Source organism: Pan troglodytes, chromosome 22 (assembly GCF_028858775.2).
Source record: "Pan troglodytes isolate AG18354 chromosome 22, NHGRI_mPanTro3-v2.0_pri, whole genome shotgun sequence".
Classification (NCBI taxonomy): Eukaryota; Metazoa; Chordata; class Mammalia; order Primates; family Hominidae; genus Pan; species Pan troglodytes.
The window spans coordinates 14,593,051-14,614,221 of NC_072420.2; the positions used below are offsets into that span (position 1 = coordinate 14,593,051).

Below are 21,171 nucleotides of genomic sequence, written 5' to 3' on the forward strand. Positions count from 1 at the left end.
TATTTTATTTTATATTTTATTTTATATTTTATTTTATATTTTATTTTATTTTATTTTATATGTTATGTTATGTTATGTTATGTTATGTTATGTTATGCTATGTTATGTTATTTTTTATTGAGATGGAGTTTTCACTCTTGTTGCCCAGGCTGGAGTGCAATGGCATGATCTTGGCTCACCGCAACCTCCACCTCCCAGGTTCAACCCATTCTCCTGCCTCAGCCTCCCAAGTAGCTGGGATTACAGGCATCCACCACCAAGCCTGGCTAATTTTGTATTTTTAGTAGAGACGGGGTTTCTTTATGTTGGTCATGCTGGTCTCGAACTCCCGATCTCAGATAATCCACCCGCCTCGGCCTCCCAAAGTGCTAGGATTATAGGCATGAGCCACCGCACCCGTCCAGTCTTGGGTATTTTTAAAAGACTGTCTTCTCTGGCTGATCAGACATCATACGTCTCCTGAGTAAACTCACACAGTTCAGCTTATAGCTCTACAAAATTTTTCCTTGATTTTAGAAGATTTAGCCTTTGTGTATTCATCTTACTATTCAATAACAACTCAAGTGGGCCCCATAGAAACTTCTGGAGAGTTTTTCTGTTTTTTTTTGTTGTTGTTGTTGTTGTTGTCCTGGATGTAGATTTTGGCCATCGCCAGCTCTCTGAACTCCATTTTCTGTTTCTAACTCATCAGGTCAACTGTACTCTGCTTTGAATTGCCTTTGCTGCCCTGAAATGTAGAAAGTACCTCCAAGGAGGAAACTAGGTTGATCATAATATTAATCTTATATTTTATTCCCTCAAGGATCTTAGTCTTGTGTTGCATGTAGACTAATGCTTAAACACAATGTAGTGGTATATTTTATCCAGTTTTCTTGTTGCTTATGAAGGGAAATTAAATCCAGTAGTACCTCATGGCTGGAAGTGGAAGTTCATACTGTTTTCTTTTAAAGAAAAAAATCATGAATATTGTTTACTTCTCTTTTAAAATGATTTATAATTCATTTACCATGAAATTTATCCTTTTAAAGTGTACAATTCAGTAAATTTTATCATGTTAACAAGGTTATGCAGCTATCACTACTGTCTAACTCTAAAACATTTTCCACAACCCCAAAAGACACCCTGCAACCATTAGCATTTACTTCCCATTCTCCCTAAATGCAGCCTTTGGATACCATTAAACTATTTTCTGACTCTTTGGAATTGCCTATTCTGGACATTTCTAATAAGTGATATGACATAATAATAATGTGTCTGGCTTCCTTAACTTGGCATATTGTTTTTAAGTTTCATCCATGTTATGGCATGTATGAATACTGTATTCCCTCTTATAGCTATGTAATATTCCATTGTAAGGATATATAAATTTTGTTTATTCATTCATCAGTTGATGGGAATTTAGGTTATTTTCAGTTTTGATTGTCGATAGTACTGCTGCTATGAATACTTGTGTACAAGTTTTTGGATAAACATCTTATTTCTCTGAAATGAAATAAAAACCTATGAACTCTGACTAGAATTGGAATTTCTGGGGCATATGTTTCACTTTTTGGGGAACTACCAAACAGATTTCCAGAGTGGCTATACCAATTTACATTCTTACAAGCAATAGATGAAGAATTTAATTTCTTGACAATTTTGACAGCATTTGTTATCTTCCATTTTTTAAATTACTTACAGCTATCCTAATGGTTGTGAATTGGTATATCATTGTAGTTTAAATTTGCATTTTATTAATGACTAATGGTGTTGAGAAATATTATGTGGTTAAGGTTATGTGCATGTCTTGTTTGGAGAAAAGTCTATTCAAATCCATTGCCCATTTTTAAGTAGGTTATTTGTCTTTAGTTATTATTTTTGAGAGTTCTTTATATATTCTGGATACAAGACCCATGTCAGATATAACTTCACAATTTTTTTTTTCATTTGGTGAGTTTTCTTTGAACTTTCTAGATTGTGTCATTTAAACCTCAACAGTTTTTAATTTTGATAAAATTAAATATCTATTTTTCTTTGGTTACTTGTGTTTCAGGTGTCAAATCAGAGAAATTATTGCCTAACCCAAAGTCACAAAGATTTACGTATGTTTTGGTATGCTGTGTTTTCATTTTCATTTTAAAGCATTTTATAATTTGCCTTGTAATTCTTTCTTTGGTCCAATGGATATTAGGAATATGTTGTTGAACTTCCACTATTTGTTAATTTTTCAAGTTTTATTGTGTTATTGATCTCTAATTTGATTCCATTGTAATCAGAAAACATAGTTTGCATGATTCTAATCCTTTTAAATTTAGTGAGACTTGGTTTAGGGCCTAATACATGGTCTATCCTGGAGAATGTTCTATGTGCCCTTGAGGAAATTGTATTCTACTGTTGTTTGGTGGAGTGTTTTATAAATACATTAAGTCTAGGTGACTTACAAAGTTTTTCAAGTCTTTTATTTCCTTGCTGATCTTCTATCTTAGTGTTCTACTTAAAAGTATTAAAATTTTTGTCTATTATTGTGAAACTGTCTATTTCTCCCTTGAATTACGTAAGTTTTTTCTTTATGTATTTTAGGACTCTGTTGCCATTTAATGAAATAAATAAACACATACACACATGTGTACAAAATTGTTTAATCTTCTTGATGGGTTTATGCTTATATCATTACACAATGTCCTTCTCTCTCTATTAAACTATCACAAGGACGAAAAACCAAATACCGCATGTTCTCACTCATAGGTGGGAATTGAACAATGAGAACACATTGACACAGGAAGGGGAACATCACACACCGGGGCCTGTTGTGGGGTGGGGGGAGGGGGGAGGGATAGCATTAGGAGATATACCTAATGTTAAATGATGAGTTAATGGGTGCAGCACACCAACATGGCACATGTATACATATTTAACCTGCACGTTGTGCACATGTACCCTAAAACTGAAAGTATTATATATATATATGTGTGTGTATATATATATATATATATGTAAAGATGTTTTGTTATAAAGTCCATTTTATCTGATGTTGATATATCCACTCCAACTCTCTTTTGCTTATGGCTGTTGGCATACTGTATATTTTTTTCATGAATCTTCTGTCAACCTATTTGTATGTTTGAATCAAAAGTGAGTTTTTTATAGGCGTCATATAGATAAGTCATGTTTTCAATACATTCTGCTTATATCTGCCTTTTAATTGAAGTATCTAATCTATTTACATTTAGTCATTAATAATAAGGTAGGGCATCCACTACTCTGTTATTTGTTTCTATATGTCTTGTATCTTTTCTGTTTCTCTTTCTTATTATAGTCTTCTTTCATGTTAAACATATGTTTGCTAGTATATCGTTTTAATTATCTTGTATTAGTGGTTTCCCTGGGGCTTAGAATTATCACCTTAACTTATAACAATCAAGTTTGGATTAATATCTATTTAATTTCAATAATATTTTTAAAACTTTGCTTCCATATAGCTCTGTTTTTACCCTTTCTCCGGGCTGTTATTGTCATACAAATTACATCTTTATACATGTTGTGCTGAACAACAAGTGGATTTGTAGGTGTTTCTTTGTGAAGTTATCTTCTAAATCAGGTAGGAGAAAAAAGTATTACAAATAAAATACATATTTATGTATTTTACATTTACATATGCATTTACCTTTATTAGTCCTCTTTATTTCTTCATATGTATTCAAGTTACTGTCTAGGACTTTTACTTCAACCTAACGGGCTCTTTTTAGTATTTACTGTTAAGAACCAAACTACTTTTCTTTAATAAATGTTCCCTGGGTTGCTGTAAGCCTTTCCTTAATCTCCGGGATTTGGAAACAGTGGCTCTGTAAATTTTTGTCAATTTTTCATTTCTTTATGGAAGAGGGATTTTAGATTAGCTCCTTCCTTACTTTATCATTTTTGGTGGCATAACACTCTATTTTGTAGGGTGTTTTTTCTTTTACCATTTTTACTGGATATATATTCAGTAGAAAATAAATCATTCTACCAAAAACACACATGGACTTGTATGCTCATTACTGCACTATTCACAATAGCAAAGACATGGAATCAACCCAGATGTCCATCAGTGGTATAATAGTTTGGATTTATAAAAATGGTAAATATACACCATGGAATACTATGCAGCTATAAAAAAGAATAAAATAATGTTGTTTGCAGCAACATGGGTAGAGCTGAAGGCCATAATCCTAAGCAAATTAACTCAGGAACAGAAAACCAAGTACTGCATGTTCTTACTTATAACTAGGAGTTAAACATTGAGCTTATACAAATATAAATATGGTAACAATAGACACTGTGGACTACTGGAGGGTGAAAAGGGAGCTTGGTTTAAAAACCACCTATCAGGTACTATGCTCACTACCTGTGAGATCCATACTCAGTATGTGAGGTTTAGAGTATGGATCCCATCGCATGTGTGAGCATCACACAAGATTCCCCTGTAACAAATCTACACATCTATCCCCTGTATCTAAAATAAAAGTTGGAAAGGAAAAAAATTTCCAGGGATTTTGATGATCAGATGAATCTGATAACCACTCAACTAATTGGCCTCTAAAGTCCTTTTGAATTAGATGTGCTGTAAACCTCACCTCCTCACCTCATGTGCTGTGAACCTCACCTCCTTCTACTTTATGTTTACATTTTTGGCTTTTTTGTTAAAATTATTTTTGCCTTCAGCGTTGATATTTCAAATAAGTGGAGTAGATAACAGTGTCATTCCTAGATAGCATTGTGTGCTTATGGCTGATATTAAACTTTTCAGCCATATATACTTTTTATATTCTTTATGAAAGTTTTCTTTACAACAATAATTATTTTTAAACAGTTTTTGCACCTATTGAAGTAACTATATATATATTATATATACAGTTTTTCTTTTATTATGTTAATACAGTGAATTGTATTAAATTATTATCAAATGTTCATTCAGTTCATCATCAACATTGCATTGCTGTGTGATCTCAAATGGATACTATTTTATTATTCTATTTTCCTGAATTTGTATTGCTCTGTGTTTAAAGGAATTTTGTATTTTTGTTTTTGAGCGAGATTGGCCTATAATTTTTCCTTCTTATATGACCCTATTCAAATTTTGAAGTCAGAATTATTCTAGCTCATTATGTGAGTGAAGCAACGTTTTCTCAGAACAAGGAAACAATGTCAGTCTGTTTCAGATGACACTTTATTAATTTTTTAATTTTAATTTTCAGTTTTTGTGGGTAGATAGTAGGTGTTCAGATGACACTCTTGCACTGAGAAAATCAACAGTTTATTTTCTCCTTATGACTTGCTTTACCCATTTCTTCATGAGGCTATATTTCCTACAGTTCATCATTTCCAATGTACATATATATATATATATATATATATATATGCATTTAATTTTATGTTACAGAATTAGGGAAGAAATTATTCAAGATAGACTCCTAGAAATACAATTATCAGCTCATGAATATGGACATAATTTGATAAATACAGCAAATTGCTTTCTAAAAGTTGTTCAGTAATTTTTGACCAAATAGAGCTTCCATGTTTTCAAATTTTCTGTCTTATTTAGTAATATCCTTTTGTTTTACTCTTTATTAATCTAATAGGGGTCCATTTTTATTATCTATTAGATCAATTTTTTTGCTATGTTTGTTTCTCATAATATTTGACTCACAAAACTTTATAGGTAATAAAATAAGTCTGACAGAGAGGGTTAAGTTCTAAAAACATGTATAATGGGTAAGAGAACATATGCGAATGTATGATGAGATTGATTTAGTTATCTTGCAGTGATATGTAACCAGTAATTACCTTATTATCCTTACAATACTATAAAGTACATATTATTATAATCCTAACTTTGTGTTAGAAGCAGCTACAATTTAGTGCTAAAGTTAGCATCACAAGGCACACTGGTAGTCTGAAGGTTTGAATGCACAAAGAACATACGTTTAACTGCTATATATTGCTTAAATAAGGATCTGATTGCGGAAAACCTCTATCTAAGGATGTCTACCTGGTCTTTAAAATAAATTTTTATTAGTATTATTATTATTTTAAGAGACAGGGTCTTGCTCTATCACTCAGGCTGTAGTGCAACTATGTGATCACGGCTCACGGCAGCCTTGACCTCCTGGCCTCAAGTGATCCTCCTACCTCTAAAATAACAAAGTTGTGCCAATTATATTCTCTGCTGTTTCTGAAGTATACATCAGCATGCTCACTTTTATCTCGCTACTTCAATCCCATGCTTGTGTTAGCAGTAACAATAATCAGCAATAATTCACTATTTTGTTTCATATTAGGCTCTCACACCCAAACCCCAAGTCCTCATGCTCAAAAACCCAGGTTGCCTTGATTTGGTAATAACTTTAGCCCAGAATCCCTTTATCTCTCTGAATGGCAACATGTATAGTAGCTTTTAAGCTTGATGCGATTAAATTCCACATACCAATTTTGAGATAAATCTCAGGAAAGTAACAAAAGGGTGAAGAGGAGAAGCTTCCAAAACTTTTTAAAAAATAATTTAAAAAAGGGAATCACAGGAGCCTATAAAGGAACTATTTAAATATCATGATACTCCCCAAAGTCTCAGATAGCCAATCTCATGAATTGCAAAAGCCAATTAAAAAACAAACTTCGTTAAGTGAATTCATCTTGCTATGGTAGTTATTAACACTATTTTGGTTGCTTCTCCCCCATATCAAGATGGTAAGAACTTTTAAATTGTTTGCCCATAATTGCAAATGAGAACATATGTCATGAGACAGAAATGTAGTGACCTCAAAGTTTGCAGCAACTACATTTACCCTCATTTAATGTTCTGCCTCTATGCTTTCTTTGTCTTTATCTAAAGTGACTGTGCCAGTAAGCACTAGCACGCATGCACAGGGCCTGAAGAAAACTAGATCCAAAGAAATGTAAATCCAGCAATCGGTCTAAGAAAATTAGAATTTTGTTTTCTCTTATCTTATACTTCTCCCTTTTCTTGAAAATTTTTATGTCAAGGTTTTCAAATTCCATACAACACAATATTTTGCCAAAATTATCCAATATTTTAATTATCACTACACAGTACTTGACCATACAACAGACATAAGTGGGTAAAACTGCCCAGATATAAAAATAGCTTGCTTTGGGATGTTATGGAAACATATCCCATTACAGCTGTAGAAAGACTTAGGAAATCTACAGAGAAGAGCAGGCGACAAAGACAAAAGTAAATGTTGTGGAACAGAGTGAGTGCCCAGGAAATTTGATGAGCTTAATTGAGGAAAGGAGCCCAATCGTTAGCCCAGACTGATAGACCACGTTTCTTCTTCACATCTTCTGTTTAATTTTCACAGGCATTTCGGTTCTTTTGTTTCCAAATCTAGTCCTCCTTTAGTCTCCCTTAACCCAGGTAATGGCATTTGTATTCCCGCAGTGGCTTCAGCCAGAAACTTCGCTCCTTCCATTTTCTCACTCCCACTTCCATCAAAGCTTTCTATTACAATTTCCCTTGTCTAAACCTTCCCTTTCTTTCTCCTCAAATGTTTCGAAGGGCTTCTAATAATCTCCAACTCTCTGCACTGATTTTTTTTCCAGTCAATTTCTCCTGAATGCTCAGAGCAGTCTTTAAAAATAAGATAAATCTTTAAAAATAAGATAAATAAGTCAAACAACTTTAAAATGATAAACATGCAGTCATTCCTCTGTATACATGGGTTCTGTGTCTATGGATTCAATCAATCACAGATCAAAAGTATTTAGAAAAAAACAATTCCACAAATCTTCAAAATCAAAACTGAAATTTGCAACACAGCAAGTAGTACATTGAATTCACTTAAACGAAGTGATATGTAGACATTGTATTAGATATTATAAGTAATTTAGAGATGATTTAAAAGTATACGGGAGAATGTGCATAGGTTATATGCAAATGCTACACCACTTTATACCAGGGACTGAAGCATCCATGGGTTTTGGTATCTGCGGGGATCTTGGAACCAATTCCCCATAGACACCAAGGGACCATCATAGTCCCCATTGCTCTAGAAATATAATCCAGTCTCCATAATGAGCCCTTGATATCCTGTATTTTACATATTAACCTTCAGCTTCATCTCTTCTCACTCATTGGTCATTCACTAAATTCCTGCTTTCATTTTCTGAAACACATAATCCATTTCCACTTCAGGGAGTTTCCATTTCTCTCTTGTCTGCCTGAATATTGTTTCCTTCGGCTCTTCTATTGTATATCCTTCTCACTGGAACTAAATAAAAGATTATTCATTACACAGAGCAGAGAGAGGCTTTTTCTGAGTACCATTCCACCCTCTTCACTCCTTTGTTTTTTCTCATCTCACATTATTTACTACCTTCGTAACACTCATTAAACTTTTAATTTGCTCGTTTGATTTTCTTACATGTTTTTGTTTCTCTCTCCTTCCTGCATGTCCACTCCAAGACTGTGGGACTCGTGGGGAAAAACTGAGTGTCTTAGGATCACTATCATCACCCCAACACCTGGCCCAGAACCTAGCAAATAGTAGATGCCCACAGAATATTATTGATTCACTGAATAAATGAGTGCACAAGCGGCTGCGAGGCGGTTACTTTTTACCTTTCAAAAATACCATAAAACTCTTTTTTTAAAAAATGAGAATGTTATAATGGGGTCATACATATGTTTTTATTGACACTGGCTTCTTTTACTCAACATAATGCCTTTGAGATTCACCCCAGTTACTCTGTGAATCAATTGTTGGTTCCTTTAAATTCATGAGTGGTATTCTGCACTGACTCTGGACTTGGCCATGTGTCTTGTTCTGCTGAAAGGAATAATAGCACAAGAGAGTTTTGCATCGGGACTGCCCTCTATTGTTACTATTGGAATACTGAGGCCACCATGGAATTGAGCCTAAGCCAGTCTTTTGGAAGACAAGAAGCAATGATGTCCTGGTAAATGTTTAGGAGCTGGTTCTTGGGGTAAAGGGGGCAGAGAAGGCTCTGATTTGTAGTATTTTCCAATGTCTGTGGTACAAATACTCCCACTATGGCAGATTTCAAGCCACCAAGTGTATAATAACTACCTCCCAAAACCCCTGATAATGTAAAACAAGCTCTCATTCAGGTATAAGTCAGCTCCAGCTGATGACAGATGAGAGACCATGTGGAGAGAATTTGGGGCCTGGCTGACAGTAAACCAGCTCATGTTGCTAACCTGGAGGCTACCAGACATATGAGGGTGGTCAGTATAGATTGTCCAACTCACCCAGACTTACCAGATATCCTAGTAGAGATCAAACATCTTGGCCCAGACCAGAAAAGGTACTCATCTGGTTTGTGAACAAATATAAAATGGTTCCTAGTTTAATTCAATAAATTTTGAGGTGGCTTAATACGGAGCAAAATCTAATGAATACAATTGGCTGTCATTTCATTCCATATCACCTATGGGTATCTTGAATATTATAAATAAACAAATGATAAGCAGTTTCTGAAAAAAATGAGTCTGCAAGGCACCACGAAAAGTAGTAAAATTTTTTTTTTTTTTAATTATACTTTAAGTTTTAGAGTACATGTGCACATTGTGCAGGTTAGTTACATATGTATACATGTGCCATGCTGGTGCGCTGCACCCACTAACTCGTCATCTAGCATTAGGTATATCTCCCAATGCTATCCCTCCCCCCTCCCCGCTCCCCACCACAGTCCCCAGAGTATGATATTCCCCTTCCTGTGTCCATGTGATCTCATTGTTCAATTCCCACCTATGAGTGAGAATGTGCGGTGTTTGGTTTTTTGTTCTTGCGATAGTTTACTGAGAATGATGGTTTCCAATTTCATCCATGTCCCTACAAAGGATATGAACTCATCATTTTTTATGGCTGCATAGTACTCCATGGTGTATATGTGCCACATTTTCTTAATCCAGTCTATCATTGTTGGACATTTGGGTTGGTTCCAAGTCTTTGCTATTGTGAATAATGCCGCAATAAACATACGTGTGCATGTGTCTTTATAGCAGCATGATTTATAGTCATTTGGGTATATACCCAGTAATGGGATGGCTGGGTCAAATGGTATTTCTAGTTCTAGATCCCTGAGGAATCACCACACTGACTTCCACAATGGTTGAACTAGTTTACAGTCCCACCAACAGTGTAAAAGTGTTCCTATTTCTCCACATCCTCTCCAGCACCTGTTGTTTCCTGACTTTTGAATGATTGCCATTCTAACTGGTGTGAGATGATATCTCATAGTGGTTTTGATTTGCATTTCTCTGATGGCCAGTGATGATGAGCATTTTTTCATGTGTTTCCCTATTTAATAAATGGTGCTGGGAAAACTGGCTAGCCATATGTAGAAAGCTGAAACTGGATCCCTTCCTTACACCTTATACAAAAATCAATTCAAGATGGATTAAAGATTTAAACGTTAGACCTAAAACCATAAAAACCCTAGAAGAAAACCTAGGCATTACCATTCAGGACATAGGCGTGGGCAAGGACTTCATGTCCAAAACACCAAAAGCAATGGCAACAAAAGACAAAATTGACAAATGGGATCTAATTAAACTAAAGAGCTTCTGCACAGCAAAAGAAACTACCATCAGAGTGAATAGGCAACCTACAACATGGGAGAAAATTTTCGCAACCTACTCATCTGACAAAGGGCTAATATCCAGAATCTACAGTGAACTCAAACAAATTTACAAGAAAAAAACAAACAACCCCATCAAAAAGTGGGCGAAGGACATGAACAGGCACTTCTCAAAAGAAGACATTTATGCAGCCGAAAAGTAGTAAAATTTTTGTTTTACTGAGATAAGTGGCTACGTTGTTGTCATATTGCTAGTGTACCGCTAGGTTCATGTGGAACTTGAATTATTTTTTTTAAACAGTGAAAATATAGGTTGTAATACCAGGAGTAAAAATAAACTGTCGATGCTAGCATCCCATCCTAGTTGATGTTGCATTTTTTTCTGTTCATTATATGTTGTTGTGACTATTGTTATAGGAAATTTCCCACAACTTTCCTCTAATAAACTATATGTTAATACTAGTGGTCAGTGTTGAGAACCAGACCCAAAACTGAAACCAAATATTTGAAATACAAAGATTTAGAGATGTTCTGCTCCTTTTCTTTTAAGAAAAAACAGAATTTAAATCATCCTGGTGGCACAATAGGAGCTGAGCTAATTTTTTAAATTGAATTTTAATGCCGGATAATTTGCATAGAAATGAACCGAAATAGACCACTCAGAATTAGGTCCCTTCTTGTACAGTTGGACAGTAAGGAAATTTAACCATTACGGACCTATGTAATGATAAGGGGAAGGAAGCACAGAAAACAGTCTTGATGATCATTCTCACACCCTAGAACAAGATATTTGGATTTTCTTCTTTACATGGGCTTTTAGGATATGTATATATGTACTGTATAAATTCATTTCTTACTTTGTAAAACCAAACCCATTCCCATTAGTATGAATTCCTTCAACTTTCTCTCTTAAGTATCTAACTTTCTTAACACATCGTCTCCCAACTATAAATTCATCTCTTCCCATTTATACCCTAAATTCTTGAAATCAACTATTACATCATGTCAGTTGTCCCCAGGTCATCATTTCCCATTGATTTCTCTTGAAGTTTTCTTTAGTTGTTTGTTTCATTCTCCACCCTTTTCTATTCTAGGCCCCTGTTGGCTCATTATCATGGCTTTATTGAGATTGGAGAATAAAAGGAGCTGGCAGGAGATTAGAGGGAAAAAGGAGAGAAAGGTCTGGATTTTACTCAGTTTCTCCTCCCTGCCACTTCACTAGAATTCTTCTAGTAATCTATCCTTGAGTATTTATACCTTGTAGGTCCCTTTATGGCTCTAGCTCTCAACAATTTCTAACCCTCTACTTGTCTCTCCAGGTCAAGATTAATAAAGCTTCCTGCTGGTTCTGGTGGTAGGATGCCTCATTTAATCCTGCCAAGATTTTTATAGATAGTTGATTCTCATATTATATTGAAAACCTTTGCCAAATAGGTTTTATGTTTTCTTCTGTGGCCTTGACTAATACACTTCTTGACCCATTGTAATGGGTCTGCTTCTTGCTCAACACTTACAAAAATGTGACCCACCAAGCTATTTCACTAAATAAATGGCTTCTGGTTTTAGGGGGAATTTTGTCATTCTCCTGTGAGAAGGTGTTAAAGGTACTTTTTTTTTAATAGCATGCTTTTTTTTCTGTATATTTTTCTATATATTCAACTACCTACTGAGCATCTCCACTTGTTTTCATATGCACACTTCAAATTCACTATGGACAATATTCAACTTATCTTTCCCTTATGTAACAATTCATAAAGACATTTTTTAAATGAATGAACTCCTGGAGTTGTGTATTGTCTTGCTAGCTCCTCAAGCAAGAAAATTTTGCACCAATTTTGTTTCTTCCTTACCGTCAAATGTAGTCAAGTAACAGGCATTATCTATATAAACTTTACTTCTGAGTCTGTTCAATTCTATTTTACTATGATCCTCAACTAGCCCAACTTCATTACACACTGGATTGATGCAATAGGTGTCATCAACTTATCTCATTATCTTTATGATTTTTTACTTGTAATACATTTTCTGTAATCAATCAAATTGCTTAGTCTAAATATATAACATTAAACCTCCTAAAATACCTCAACCTTTCCATTGTCCTTTTAGCAATGTTGAGATTTCTTAGTAAGACTTAACAACATCATTCTAAAATTGATTATTCTACCCAGGCTTATATCTCACTCTCTTTGTTCTTAGTGTGAGTAATTCTAGCTAATGTAACAAAATATCATAAAATTTTAGGTACTTAGCCACATGAAATGATATATCTGCTCATGTACCTATGCTGAGTAATGTTATGATTGGTGACTGGTCACCCGTCAGAGATTGAGCAACCCAGGTTTCTTCCATCTTTATTTTTGAAAAGTTTTATTTTGCTTTTAATTGTCACATAATAATTGCACATATTTATGGGGCACAGTGTGATGTTTCAATACATGCATATATTCAGTAATGATAGAATCAGGGTATTCAGCATATTCATTATCTAAAACATTGATCATTAGTTTATGGTAAGGACTTTTAAAATCCTTTCCTCTAATTATTTTGAAATATGCAATATTAACTATAGTCACCCTGCAGCCAATAGAACAAATAAGTACTTGGGTGATGAAATTATTTTGTGCAACAAACTCCCATGACCCAAGTTTACCTATGTAACAAACCCGCACATGTACCTCTGAACTTAAAATAAAAGTTATTAAAAAAAAGAAATGCTACTGATATTTTTGGTTGATGCTGTATCCTGCAACTTTACTGAATTTATTTATCACTTCTTAGAGCTTTTTGGTTGAACCTTTATATAAAATCTATGTATAAAATCATGAAATAGAAACAATTTGACTTCCTTCTTTCCAAATAGATCCTTTTTATTTATTTTTCTTGCCTAATTTCTCTGGCTAGGACTTTAGTACTATGTTGAATAAAAGTGGTGAAAATTGGCATCTGTGTCTTGTTTCAGATCTTAGAGGAAAAGCTTTCAACTTTTCTCCAGTTAGCTGTAGTTTATCATTTTTGGCCTTTATTGTGTTGAGGTACATTTTGTTGAGAGTTTTAATCAAACAGCATTGTTGAATATTGTCAAATACTTTTTCTGTTTATCAAAGTGATAGATTAGCTTGTGTCCTTGATCCTGCTAATGTGCTATATCACATTTATTGTATTATGTAGGTTGTATTATCTAGAATGAATCCCATTTGATCATGGTGAATTATCTTTTTAATGTGCTGTTGAATTTGGTTTGCTAGTATTTTCTTAAGGATTTTTGCATCTATTTTTATCAGAGATGTTGTCCTGTCGTTTCATATTTTGTTGCGTCCTTGACTGGTTTTTGTATCAGTTATGCCAGCATTGTAGAATGAGTTTGGACGAATTCTCTCATCTTCAATTATTTCGAAATAGTTTGAAAAGTATTGATAACATCTTTTAAATGTTTGGTAGATTTCAGTAGTGAAGCCATCATATCTGGAGCTTTTCTTTGATGGGAGACTTTTTATTATAGATTCTATGTTGTTGCTCACTATTGGTCTCTTCAGATTTTCTACTTTTTCATAATTTAATTTTGGTAGGTTGCATATGTATATGTTGGCATGTAGTTGTTCATAATAGTCTCTTATAATCCTTTGTATTGCTGTTCCATCAGTTGTAATGTATACTTTTTTATTTCTGATTTTACGTGAACCTTCCATCTACTTTTCTAAGTTAATCTAATTAAAGGTTTGTTTCTGTTCAAGGATTTCTGTATTGTTTTAGTCACTATTCCACTTATATCCACTCTCATTTATTTCTTTTTTCTACTAATTTTGTGTTTGTTCTTGTTGTTCTAGTTCCTTGAGGTATGAGGTTAGACTGTTTATTTGAGATTTTTTGTCTTTTATGGTGTAGGTGTTTATTGCTGTAGACTTCCATCTTGGAACTGCTTTTGCTGTATTCCATAAGTTTTCATATACTGTGTTTCCAATTCCATTTGTCTCATGAAGTGTTTGAATTTTCTTTTTAACTTATTCATTAATCCATTTGTTATAGAGGAGTATGTTGTTAAATTTACATGTATTTAAATGGTTTCTAAAGTTTTTACTGTTAGTGATTTCTAGTTTTATTCCATCATGGTCAAAAGAGATACTTGATTTTGATTTTTACAGATTTGCTGAGATTTGTTTTGTGGCCTAACATCTGATCTACCCTGAAAACACTTCCATGTGCTGATGAGGAGAATGCATACTCTTCAGCTGTTGAGTGGGATGTTCTGTGAATATCTGGTAGGTCCACATGATCTAGAGTGCGCTTTATATTTGTTGTTTTTTTTTGCTGAATTTTTGTCTAGATGATCTGTCCTTTGCCAAAAGTGAGATATCAAAGTCCTCTATTATTATTGGGTTAGAGTCTATCTCTCCCTTTACATCTAATAATATTTGCTTTATATGCCTGGGTGTTCTGGTTTGAGATTCATATATATTTGTAGTTGTTTATCCCCTTACTGAATTGACCCGTTCATCATATCATGACCATCTTTGTCTCTTTTTACAGTTTTTGACTTAAAGTCTATTTTATCTGATGTAAGTATAGCTACTTTTGCTCTGTTTTGATTTCCATTTGCATGGCATATAGTTTTCTCTTCTTTATTTTTAGTCAATATGTGTCCTTATAGGTGAAGTAAGTCTCCTGTAAGCAGTATATAGTTGTATGTTTTTAAAATGCATTCAGCCATCTTTTAATTACAGAATTTAATACACTTATATTGAAGGTTATTATTGATAGTGATGGATTTACTGTTGCCATTTTGTTCATTGTTTTCTGGTTATTTTGTAGGTCTTTGTTTCTTTCTTCCTCTCTTCTGTTTGCTTTTGTGGTTTCATGGCTTTATTCCATTCTCTTTTTCATTTGCATATATGCTGTAACTTTTTTCTTTTTTGTTACTCTGGGGCTTACATAACAAATCTTATAGTTCTAAAGGTTTATTTTAAGCTAATAACAATTTAACTTTGTTTGCCTGCAAATATTCTAGACTTTTACCCTCCAACCCAATTTATAATTTTCTTGTCTTAATTTACATCTTTTATATGGTTTATTTCTAAAAAACTTATTGTAGCTACGGTTATTGTTGACCATTTTGACTTTTAAACTTCATACTGTATACCACCACTACAATAATGTAGCACTCTGAATTTAATTATGAGTTTACTTCTACCAGTGAGTTTAAATACTTTCATGGTAGTAATTAACATCCTTTCACCTCATGGTGGCAATTAACATCCTTTGAAACCGTCTTTTAAGCATTTCTTGTACAGCTGTTCTAGTGGTGATGAATTCCATCAGCTTTTGCTTGTCTGGGAAAGACTTTACTTCTCCTTCATATTTAAAGAATAACTTTGATGAGTATACTGTTCTTGACTAGAAGTTTTATTTTTTTCTCTCAGCACTTTGAATATATTATCCCATTCTTTCCTGGCCTTCAAGGTTGAGAAATATTCTGAGAAATATGCTGATAGTCCGAGCAGCAAGATACAGCCATGAAGTCCCATATAGGGGGATTTCCTCATAAGAAAATGTCTTAGGCTGCAGGAGTTTGTGAGGCTGCTGTGCTAGTTTGGGTACAGCCTCATCACTGGGCATGAGTGCCTGTTCCTTGGGGAACAGGGTGCCACATGGGCTCAGGTGCTAAGGTTACAGCTGTTGTGCTGGTCCTAGGCTCTGAGTAGACGGAGCCAAGATACCGCAGTCACTGGGATGGAAAGATGGAGGGCCTTCTTGGCAGTTTGTTTCCATGGGGTTAGAAGTTGTAGCTGCTCAGCTGCAGAATGGTGTGCTACCTCGAGTAGGTGTGGTGTAGTGGCAGTGAAGCCTAGGATATAGGAAGATAGAGTGGCTACTGGCCCCCAAATGAGAAGGCACCCTAGCAGTGGCTTCAGTCTCAAGATGTCATTACACTGCAGCAGCTTCAATAATAGGGCAGGATGAGACACAATGTGAGCTCCTTGTTTGGAGTAACATAGACATGTGAACTCCAGGCAACTCCTCAGGCTGGGCCTAGGACCTGTAAGGACTACAGTGATCTCCAGGAGCAAAGATTGTGGGTGTCCACATTTTAATTTGTGTTGCTGAGGGCCTCCTGCATACCTTTTCTCTGTAAGGACAGTCTGCCCTGGCTCTGACCTCATCCCACTAGGAGAGAAAAGATGGTAAAGGCAGAATGTTCCATTCCCTTTTTTATATGGCCATCCTGAGTCTCCGTGATCCACATGGTCTCTGCCATTTCCTTGTTGTACTCCAGGGCTCTCTTTCATATATTTTAGTTGAAATGTGGTTATTTATTTGTTTCTTTGGTCCTTTTGTGTGATGGCCGGGGAGGAGGTTGAGTGTTAGGAACTTCTAGTCAGCTATCTTATTGGTGTCACTTCCTCTTGCATCTTCTTGATTTAAGATTTATTTAGGATCCCAGAGTCTTCTGCATCCTCTTGGCAGACAAAGGACTAAAGAGTTAAGGCAGACTTCATTATTACTATGTTAGTCAAATTATTTCTTTTTGTTGATAAGAATATGATATTTTGTTGGTAAGAATAGGACATATGGCCTTGCTTAGAAGAAAGGTGACTAAGAATTGTAGTTCCGGAAGGGGACCTATTTTCCAGTAACAGCTCTACACTCTAGAAGAAGATATAAGAAAATTGATGAATACTTAGTTCCCTGTAACTTATTCTGTCTTCTATAATCTGAGCTTTTAATTTCTCCAGTGCAGTGGTTATCTGATTATCCTTTGCAGATAATTTCCTTTGTAAGTAGATTTCTGTACTAGGGAGAACTTCACTTTTCTTCTTTGTCTACTGACATACTTCAGGCCTCAGATTTTTCTTACCTGCTCTTAAGTCTTTATCAAAGCAATTTAGACTCTATAGCTATTTGTTTAACCTGCCTTTTCCACTAGGACTGGGATATTTTTCATTTTTCTCATCATTATATTCCCAGTAGTTAGCAGAAATTCTGGATAGAATAAAAACTTTATTAATATTTGTTGAAGAAATTCATACATCACTTAAGCTTGTTCTTTATGCATTTAATTTTTAGTAAACTCTTTACTGAGGTGTAACAGAAACATAAAAAATCACAAATCATAAGTGTATGTATAGTTTGATGAATGATGAATCACCATTGTATTAGTTTCCTATAGTAACAAATTACTACACAGTGGGTGGCTCATAAGAAGAGAAACATATTTTCTCTTAGTTATGGAGGACAGAAATCCAAAATCAGTATCACTGGATCAAAATCAAGATGTTAACAGGGCCACACTTCTTTCAGAAACTCTGGAGAAAAATCTGTTTCTTGCCGTTTCCAGCTTCTGGTGTCCGTGAGGATTCCTTGGCTATTGGCCACATCACTCTCACATCTTCAAATCTCTTTGCTCCAACTTTCTATCAATCTACCACTTTATGTATAAGGTCTCTCTTAGCCTTCCTCTTACACGGATACATGTGATTGAATTTTAGGCCCAGCTAGATAATCCAGGATGATCTCCAGATTTCAAGATTCATAAATTAAGCACAACAACAAATACCCCTTTTTTCAAATATAAGGTAAAATTTATAAATTTCAGGAATGAAGACATGAATACCTTTTGGGGGAGACTACCATACCTTCACATGAACTCAGCCACATGACTATTTAATAGATTGATCTAAAGAACATTACCAGCCCCTAAGTTATTCTTCCTTTTAAACTTTCTATCAGTTTTTGACTTTGTTAACTGAAGAGTAATTAGTCCCCTGACTTCTAACAAAATGGATTACATTTGCCATTTTAGAATTTATATAAAGTAATACAGTTTGTTTTAACTATTGTCTGACTTTTTGCTCAGCATACATCTATGTTTTGGTGTACAATTATAGTTCTTTTATTCTCGTTGTTATATGGTAATCTATTTTATTAATATACCAGTATTTAGTCTATTGTTGATGGGCATATGGCTTGTATTACAGTTCTGCTACTAATAGAACTGCTATGAATATTTCATACATGCCTTTTAGTATATATTGTATGTTGGACATACAACTAGGAGAAAATTAGTAGAATTAGTGTGTGGTAGAGTAGTATATGTGTGTTCACTTTTGGTGTATTCTTCCAGCTTTCCAAAACGATTGTATAAATGCATGTTTCAGTAATAGTCTATGAGAGTTTCTGTTGCTCCACATCCTAATTAACATCTAGGAGAGTATTACTTTTTCAGTTTAGCCATTCTGATGTATATAAATAAATATTGCATTAAAATTTCAATATGTATATGAATAATTATTAATACAGTTAAGCAAACTTTCATATGCTTATTGAGCATTTGAATATCTCCTTTTGTAAAGGGCTTATCAAGTTTTTGCCCATTTATCCATTAGTCTGCTTTTTTCTTACTGATTTATGAGCAGACTTTTAGTATTTTCAATATAAAGTTTAAAAGGAGGAATATCCTGGGGGCTGCTTATATGCTTAGTAAATTTCTTTTTCCAAATTATGAGCTGCATTTTCACTCTCATAATGTCTTTAATGATGATTGATAATGTATTTTAATGAAGTCTAGTTTGTCATTTTTTCTTTTGTTTAAAATAATTTGTCGTATTTAAGAAATCCTTGCATATACAAGTCATGAGAACATTCTCCTATATCTCCTATATCATCTTCTAAAAGCTTTATTTTTATTTATATAGAGATATATATTATTCTGAATTATTTTTGTGAATTTTGTGAATTTAGAGCCAAGCTTTTTTGTAGTTGTTTGTTCAAGGTAGGAGTATAATTGCCAAGCATCATATTTTTGTTTCTTCTCTTCATTATCCTATTTCTCATAGATCAGGTAACTATATACTTTCTTTTTGTTCCCAGAATCTCTAATGTGTTTCACTAGCATGTTTCTTTTTTCTTTACCAATACAAGATTTCAATATATAGTCTTTTGTTTAACTTTTATTTTTATTTCAGGGGTATATGTGCAGGTTTGTTTTATAGGTAAATTATATGTCACAGATGTTTGTTATACAGATTACTCTGTTACCCAGGTAATAAGCATAGTACTCAATAGGTGGCTTTTGGATTTTCCCCCTTCTGCCACCCTTCTCTCTGTAGTAAGCCCCAGTGTCTATTGTTTTCTTTTTCATGTCCATTCCTACTCAGTGTTTAACTCCCACTTATGAGTGACTACATGTGGTATTTGGTTTTTTGTTTCTGTTTCTGTGTGTCTTTGCTTAGGATAATGGCCTTTAGCTTCATCTATGTTGCTGCAAAGGACATGATATCATTCTTTTTTATGGCTGCATTGTATTCCATGGTGTGTATGTATCTTGTTTTCTTCATCCAGTCTACTATTTATGGGCATCTAGGTTAATTCCATGTTTTTGGAAATGCAAAGAGGCCAGAATAGTCAAGAAAGTTTCAAAGGATGACATAGTCTACCATATATGAAGACTTCTTGTGTCTTCTTTCAAAATTTGAAGAAAGTCTTGATATATGTAGTGTATGCCTTCCTTCAGAATTTCTTTGGATATTCTTACCTCTTTGTATTTGCATGTAAATTTTAGAATCAGCTTGTCAATTTGCTCAAATATATTATTAGAAATTTGATTGAGATTGCATTAAATCTATGGATCAATTTGGGAAAAATTAACCATTATCAAACAACATTGCTAAATGCACTAGTTAACTTTAATAGCTTAAAATATTTTCTACATATATACAGATATACAGAAATGTGTATATATATATATACAGAAAAAATGTTTTTCTAAAATTATATTCAACTTTCAGTTATTTTTAAATACACAATGAATTATAGTTAACTATAGTCACCCTATTGTGTTACCGAATACTAGACTTTATTCCTTCTAACTGTATTTTTGTACCCATTAACCATATCCTCTTTATATCTCCCTCCCCACTACCCTTCCTAATCTCCAGTAGCCATCATTCTACTTTCTCTCTCTATGAGTTCAATTTTTTTTTTAGCTGAGATATGAGTGAGAAATATGAGTGAGAACATGTGATAGTTGTCTTTTCATGCCTGATTTACTTCACTTAACATGATGTCCTCCAGTTCCATCCATGCTTTGCAAATAACAGGATTTTATCATTTGTATAGCTGAAAAATATTTCACTGTGTATGTGCACCACAGTTTAATTATCCGTTCGTCCATTGATAGACACTTTGGTTGATTCCATATTTGGCTATTGTGAATAGTGCTGAAATAAACATGAGAGAGCAGATATCTCTTCAATATACTGATTTCCTTTCTTTTGGATATAGACCCAGGAATGAGATTACTGGATTATATAGTAGTACTATTTTTAGTTTTTTAAGGAACTTCCATAATGTTCTCCATAGTGGCTGTACCAGTTTACATTCCCACCAAGAGCATACGAAGGTTCCCTTTTATCCACATCCTCACCAACATTAGTTAGGAAAAAAAAAAGAAAAAAATACAATGTATGTTTCTTTAGTCAAGCTGTTCAGAAGCTGTCTATTAAGCTGACTTACACAAATATCACATGTTCTCACTCATATTTGGGAGCTAAAAAAATTGAACTCATGGAGAGAATAGAATGGTGGCTGGGAAGGGTAGTG

At 34.2% G+C, this 21,171-nt stretch overlaps 1 long non-coding RNA gene across 2 annotated transcripts in view; it reads left to right on the plus strand.

Moving 5' to 3' along the window:
• LOC129138299 (uncharacterized) overlaps nt 1–15,131 on the plus strand; it is a 51,778-nt gene extending 36,647 nt beyond the window's left edge. Inside the window, exons 4-5 of one of the 2 annotated variants that reach the window (XR_008541497.1) lie at nt 14,718–14,834; nt 15,103–15,131. This is a non-coding gene — a long non-coding RNA (uncharacterized LOC129138299). Of the gene's footprint in view, nt 1–3,458; nt 3,578–5,398; nt 5,544–14,717; nt 14,835–15,102 lie in introns of those variants that run through there. The other variant, XR_008541496.2, reaches the window with a different exon arrangement.
• The last annotated feature ends 6,040 nt before the right edge of the window (nt 15,132–21,171 follow it).